Here is a 7,981-nt window from a genome sequence, read left to right on the forward strand (position 1 = left end):
TCTAAATAAACACTTTAGCAAGACATACAATGGTTCCCATGTTCAAAGCATTTCACAGCAGCAAGGATTAAGTTTAGATACAACCTTTGAAGTTGCAGCCCTTTGATTCTTCCTTCTGTTGTGTTCTCTTTGATTTAAGATGCATAATATCTTCAATTATCAACATTATGTCCTGCATAATTCTCAAAGTTGCTTGCTTCTCAAGCCCTTAACTGTATGGTTAGTATGCATAAACTGAGTGTGGTTCCAGGATTGATTTTTGGTGCAGGGACACCAAACTTAATTGTTTGCCACTGCCTCAGATGCAACGAGTCAACCATATTTAAAACCATGTATCCTTGCTAAAGGTTAATGAAATTAAAGCTAGAAAATAATTCAACAGTTGAATAATGTTTGATTGCTTGGAGCTAGAATCATGCAAGAGGTGAGAATGTGTTTTTAAATGATATTTTGGTGGAACACCAAACTTAGAAGTTTTTATTCTCCCTCAAATTGTTTTGGTGTGCAACACCAAACTTAGCTCCTTGCAATCCACACCAATTACTCAACATTTTTATTGGAAAAGCTATGAAAAGAAACTACCTCAGGTTGGGTTGCCTCCCAACAAGCGCTCTTTTAATGTCACTAGCTTGACATTCCTTATTCTTGCTCAACTTCCAAAGTGTTTCAGGATCAAAAGGTGTGGATTCATTGCTCTTTCCTCCTGTCACAAAAGCAGAAACACAAACAGAGCCAGAAACTAAAATAGAGCACTTTGTAACCTGAGTGCAGTTAGAGTTAGTAGAGGCAAAATCTCGAACAGTTAGTGTGTTAGTTTAAAAATAAAGAAAAGTGCTTGATCTAGACCACCACTTCACTTAATCATTGTCAATCTATTTCAATCCCCGGCAACGGCGCCAAAAACTTGATGTGTGGAAAACGATCCAACACCAAACTCACCGGCAAGTGTACCGGGTCGCATCAAGTAATAATAACTCACATGAGTGAGGTCGATCCCACAGGGATTGAAGGATGTAAATTGCTTGAATGTAAAAGGGATTTGAGGACTGGAATTGCAGAATCTAAACAAAGAGAAAGTAAATTGCAACAATTGATAAAACAGAAATTGAATTGGAAGAAATGAGGATTCAAACAGAAATTGAAATTAAAGTGCAGCAAGGTTCACAGAAGAACCCAAGTAAATTGTGATCTCAGGACTCAAGAGCTTAGGTAGCAGAGCCTAAAACCCAATTTCCTTCCCAGATCCAAGTTATCAAAGCAATTGACAGAAAATTTAAGAAGAAGCAGTAGAAGAACAGAAATCAAATTCAATTCTGCAGAAAAGGGTTTAAAGAGATTTTAGATGGGAATTGAGACAGAATTTCCTCAATTTCACACACCCAAAACTCAGAAACAGAAGAGTAGAATTGCCCGAGTAAGAATGAGGAAGGAGATCAGTCAATTCTCCCTTAATCCTCTAAGCTCTCGGTCAAGTCTCTCAAGAACAATTACAAGAAATTCAAAGCTCAAAAAAAGTGCCAAATTTAAAAGCTAAGCCAAAGGTAAGTCAAAAAAGGTCCTAATTACATCAAACTAGCTCCTATTTATACACTTTCTATTCTTGGATTTTGGGATTTGGATGGGCTTTTGATTTGGTGAAGAAATGAATTTAATTGGAATTTTAATTGAATTTTTCGGCCCGAAATGGTAGCTCCCAGGAGGCTGCCCTGACCTTGTGGAGAGCAGGGCAGGATTTGGTGCGTTGTGGTGCGTCCTTGGTGCGGTCTGATGCGGGCTGGTGCGGCCTTGGTGCGTGAAATGCTGCCCTGCCCGCGCCAAGGGCAGGGCAGGAAAAGTTGGTGCGCCAGAAATTGCCTTGGTGCGCTGTTGGTGCTGCCAGAATCAAGAATTGGTGCGCCATAAATTTTCTTGGTGCATAGGATGCTGCCCTGCCCTCGCGGAGGGCAGGGCAGAAAAATTTGGTGCTGCCAGGATTTGGTGTGGTGCGCCAGATTTGTGCACCAATCCAAATGCTGCCCTGCCCTCGCGGAGGGCAGGGCAGTGTTTCAAAAATGAAGGCCCGTGTTCGAAACACGGCTGGCACACTTGCTCTATCAATTTTCTTGGTTTCTTGGCATGGCACTCAACCTTAGTTCTTGGCTTCTTCCTTGGTCCGTGTTCGAGTCTTGTTTATGATTTAACATTAATTTCATGGTGGTTGCTTGATTTAGAGAAGTTATGCATTTTCACTCCAAATCACTTACTTAGGATGCAAGAAAGTGCATAAATGCTAACAAAACAAGTGAAATTAGCTTGAAAAATGGGTATATGATGACTTGTCATCAGTCACTATGATAAATTATATATCAAATCGAAGCTCCGGATGTTAGCTTTCTAACGCAAGTAAAACCGCGTTATTTGGACCTCTGTAGATAAAGTTATAGCCGTTTGAGTGCGAAGAGGTCAGGCTAGACAGCTTAGCAGTTTCTCCAACTTCTTGTATTCCTTCCACTTTTGCATGCTTACTTTCCATCCTCTGAGTCATTCCTGCCTTGTAATCTCTGAAATCACTTAACACATATATCAAGGCATCTAATGGTAATAAGAGAGGATTAAACATAGGGAACTTAAGGTCAAAGAAGCATGTTTTCAATCAAAGCACATAATTAGGAAGGCAAATGTAAAATCATGCAAATAGTATGAATAAGTGGGTAAAGACTTGATAAAAACCACTCAATTGAGCACAAGATAAACCATGAAATATGGGTTTATCAGTCACCATTGTCAATGGCTATTTCCCATCATCTCAGTGAAAATAGTCCATGTGCGCTGTCACCGCACGGCTAATCATCTGTCGGTTCTCGATCATGTTGGAATAGAATCCAGTGATCCTTTTGCATCTGTCACTACGCCCAACACTCACGAGTTTGAAGCTCGTCACAGTCATCCCTTCCCAGATCCTACTCAGAATACCACGACAAGGTTTAGACTTTCCGGATCTCAGGAATGGCCGCCAATAATTATAGCTTATACCACGAAGACTCCAATCTTTCGAAATGGAGGCTAAGAGATACACATTCAATCTAAGATAGAACGGAGGTGGTTGTCAGGAACGCGTTCATAAGTTGAGAATGGTGATGAGTGTCACGGATCATCACATTCATCACGTTTAAGTGCAAATGAATATCTTAGAATGGAAACAAGCGTGATTAAATAGAAAACAATGGTAATTGCATTAATCCATCGAGACTCAGCAGAGCTCCTCACCCCCAACAATGGAGTTTAGAGACTTATGCCATAGAAATACAATGTAAAATGTGAAAATGTCATGAGGTATAAAATAAATCTCTAAAAGTAACTTTTATACTCAACTAGTAACCTAGGTTTACAGAAAATGAGTAAACTAAGATAGGTAGTGCAGAAATCCACTTCTGGGACCCACTTTGTGTATGCTTGGGCTGAGCATTGGAGCTTTCATGTGCATAGGCTATTTCTGGAGTTAAACACCAGCTTTGGTGCCAGTATGGGTGTTTAACTCCAACTTTTATGCCAGTTATGGCGTTTTGACGCCAGAAAAAGGCAAAGAGCTGGCGTTTTGACGCCAATTTACATCATCAAAAATTGCTCAAAGTATGAACTATCATATATTGCTGGAAAGCCCTGGATGTCTACTTTCCAATGCAATTAGGAGCGCGCCATTTGTATTTCTGTAGCTCTAGAAAATCCACTTCGAGTGCAGGGAGGTCAGAATCCAATAGCATCTGCAGTCCTTTTTTTAGCCTCTGAATCAGATTTTTGCTCAGGTCCCTCAATTTCAGCCAAAAAATACCTGAAATCACAGAAAAACACACAAACTCATAGTAAAGTCTAGAAATGTGAATTTTGCTTAAAAACTACTAAAAATATACTAAAAAATAACTAAATCATACTAAAAACTATATAAAAACAATGCCAAAAAGCGTATAAATTATCTACTCATCACATTGTCATGGTTCAGCCTATGGTGGACATTTTGGGCTAGAAAGAACAGTAGTCAAAGTACTTCAAAGCGGATTTTATTGGCCTACCATATTTAAAGATGCTAGAGAGTTTGTTCATCGGTGCAATGAGTGCCAAAGGGGTGGAGGATTAACAAAAAGGAGTGAGATGCCTCAGAGCTACATCCTAGAGGTATAACTCTTTGATTTATGGGGCATTGATTCCATGAGCCCATTTTCTCCTTCATACTCTTTCAAATACATACTTGTAGCAGTGGAGTATGTCTCAAAGTGTGTGGAAGCTATAGCCACAACCACATGTGATGCACAAGTTGTCCTTTAATTCCTAAAGAAGCACATATTCACTAGGTATAGAGTACCTAAGGGTTTGGTTAGTGATGGTGGCAGCCATTTCTGCAACAAACAGATGGAGAAACTACCTCACAAATATGGGGTGATGTATAAGGTAGCCATACCATATCACCCACAGACCAATGGCCAAGCAGAGCTTGCAAATAGGGAGTTGAAGAGAATTTTGGAGAAGACTGTGGGAGCAACTAGGAAAGATTGGGCCAGAAAACTAGAAGATGCACTTTGGGCATATAGGACAGCATTCAAAACTACTATTGGGAAGTCCCCTTTTCAGCTGTTATATGGCAAATCTTGTCACCTCCCTGTAGAGCTTGAACATAAGGCTTTTTGGGCCACTAAACTCCTCAACCTTGATTCTCAAGCAGCAGGGGAGAAGAGGCTGCTACAACTAAATACGTTGGATGAGTTTAGGCTAGAAGCTTATGAAAGTGCCAAGATATACAAGGAAAAAGCTAAGAGGTGGCATGACAAGAAGATCTCAAAGAAGGAATTCAAACCAGGACAGCAAGTACTCTTATATAACTCCAGGCTTATGGTTTTCCCTGGCAAGCTCAAATCCAAATGGACTGGTCCATACTTGGTGGCAAAGGTTTTTTCCTATGGAAGCCTTGAATTGCTAGATGAAGCAACAAAGAGTCATTTCACAGCAAATGGTCACAGGGAAAAGCAATACTTGGGAGGCCAATGGGACAAAGAAAAAGATGTCCATAACCTAAATTGAGCAAGAATGAAAGATGTCAAGCTAGTGACAATAAAGAAGCGCTTGTTGGGAGGAAACCCAACCTGAGGTAGTTCTCTTTTTCAACTATTTCAATAAAAAGGCTAATTAGTTTTATCTGTATTGCAAGAAACTAAGTTTGGTGTTGCACACCAAAACAATTTGAGGGAGAATGAAGGATGCTAAGTTTGGTGTTCCACCAAAAATCTTATTTAAAAATACATTTTCACCTTCTGCATGAATGGTTACTAGCTCCAAGCAATCAGATAAACTATTTAACCATTGTTTTCTAGCTTCAGCTTTATAACCTTTAGCAAAGAAAAAAAGATTCACAAATGGTTAACTTGCTGCATCCAAAAACATTGGCAATGGATTAAGTTTGGTGTTCACACACCAAAGTAAATTTAAAAGCCATACACAGTTCATGCATATTAACTAATTGCTTAAAGGCTTGAGAAGCAAGCAACTTCTAAGGATTATGCAGGGAAACACTTAATCTGTGAAAGGGATCTGCATTATCATCCAAGGGATACAACAGAAGAAAAGATGAGAGACATTCCCAACAGGTTGTATTGAATACTCAATCCTTGTTGCTGTAAAGTATTTTAATTTAGAGATTCCTATATGTCTTACTAAAGTGTTCAATTAGGTGAAAATGTTTGCTAATAAATGCTTGGATCTGCATAATTTATGTCATCCATCATTAGCCTGAATACTTTGTATTGTTTTCCTGCTGCTTGAATAAAAGGAAAATGTTTGAAATAGAAAGTGAATGTTCAATGTTGTAGAAGTTTGAATGAAAGTTAGTGGTTGTATTTGCTTGATTTAATGAGTAGCTCATAAAATAAATGCTGCATAATAACATGTTCCTTGAAGTATGAACTAGCTTGCTGCTATAAAGTCTTTAATCAATGAAATTCCCTTGAGAATGAATCAAAAGAAAAAGAAAAGAAAGAGAAAAGCCAAGAATTGGCAAAGAAACAAACAATAAGGCTAGACACCAATAGCTTGGACCCTAGGACATATGCCTGTGGTGTTTTTGTACTAGGATATGCTTGAAAAGTAGGTTCTGATGAGTATTTTGAAACTTGGCCACTTAGATTAATTGATTTGGGATTGCCAACCAAAAGTCCACTATCAAGAGTAACCTAGCTACAAAACATTTAGTGATCCAAAGAGATGCTGGGCATCAATGTTCTTAGGAAGAAAATGTGAGCTATGTGTCTGTGGTGAAGAAATGTTGAGCAAAATTGAGCCAAAAGGCTGCTATAACATTTTCCACCAAGCCTTCATTAAGCAATAAGCTTTCTAAGCAAAATAAAGAAGAAAAATCTAGCAAGGGATCAAGCAAAAGTAAGACAGTATAGCAGCAAGTCTAATGAACCTTTGAAGAAACATTTCTTATCTATCAGCAAAAGAATAAATGAGCTACCATTGATCTGCATAAAATCCGATGAACCAAGTTCAATTATCTGCTAAATAAGGACATGCATTCTTCTCTGTTTCATTTCATTTTCTCTTACGATTAGTGCTTGCTTGGGGACTGATGAGCGGATACTTTAAAAGCTTTTTGGCATTATTTTTAGGTAGTTTTTAGTAGGATCTAGTTACATTTAGGGATATTTTTATTAGTTTTTATGCAAAATTCACATTTTTGGACTTTACTATGAGTTTGTGTGTTTCTCTGTGATTTCAGGTATTTTCTGGCTAAAATTGAGGGACATGAGCAAAAATGTGATTGGAGGCTGAAAAAGGACTACAGATGCTGTTGGATTTTGACCTCCCTACACTCGAAATAAATTTTCTAGAGCTACCAAATTCCAAATGGTGTGCTCTTATTTGCATTGGAAAGTAGACATCCAGCGCTTTCCAGAAATATGTAATAGTTTATACTTTATTGGAGCTTAGACGACGCAAACTGGCATTCAATGCCAGCTCCATGCTGCATTCTGGAGTAAAACGCCAGAAACACGTCACAAACCAGAGTTAAATGCCAAAAACACGTTACAACTTGGCGTTTAACTCCAAGAGAAGCCTCTGCACATGAAAAGCTCAAGCTCAGCCCAAGCACACACCAAGTGGGACCCGGAAGTGGATTTCTACATCAATTACTTATCTTTGTAACCCTAGTAGCTAGTTTAGTATAAATAGAACTTTTTACTATTGTATTGGGAGTCTCTCTTAGACCATTTGGTCTTTTTGAACCATTAAGTCTTGGTTATCCTAGTTCCCTCTCTGGGGCCAGAACCAATGAACACCTTTATCACTTATGTATTTTCAACGGTGGAGTTTCTACACACCATAGATTAAGGTGTGGAGCTCTGCTATTCCTTGAGTATTAATGCAAAGTACTGTTGTTCTTCTATTCAATTCACACTTATTCTTATTCTAAGATATCCATTTGCACCCAAGAACATGATCAATGTGATGATTATGTGACGCTCATCACTATTCTCACTTATGAACGTGTGCTTGACAACCACTTTCGTTCTACATGCAAATAACCTTGAATGAATATCTCTTGGATTCCTTAATCAGAATCTTTGTGGTATAAACTAGAATCCATTGGCAGCATTCTTCAGAATCTGGAAAGTCTAAACCTTGTCTGTGGTATTCCGAGTAGGATTCAGGGATTGAATGACTGTGACGAGCTTCAAACTCGCGACTGTAGGGCGTGGTGACAGACATAAAAGGATAGTAAATCCTATTCCTGCATGATCAAGAACCGACAGATGATTAGCCGTACGGTGACAGCGCACCTGGACCATTTTCACTGAGAGGACGAACGGTAGTTGATAAACCCCGTTTTGACGGTTTATCTTGTATTGATTTTAAGAGATTTTATCACCTTTTACCCACATTTATCCATTGAATTAGCATGGTTTTGTGATTGTCTCCTTATTTGTGCTTAGATGTGAAAACATGCTTTTTAGGA

Source organism: Arachis duranensis, chromosome 6, assembly GCF_000817695.3.
Source record: "Arachis duranensis cultivar V14167 chromosome 6, aradu.V14167.gnm2.J7QH, whole genome shotgun sequence".
Taxonomy (NCBI): domain Eukaryota; kingdom Viridiplantae; phylum Streptophyta; class Magnoliopsida; order Fabales; family Fabaceae; genus Arachis; species Arachis duranensis.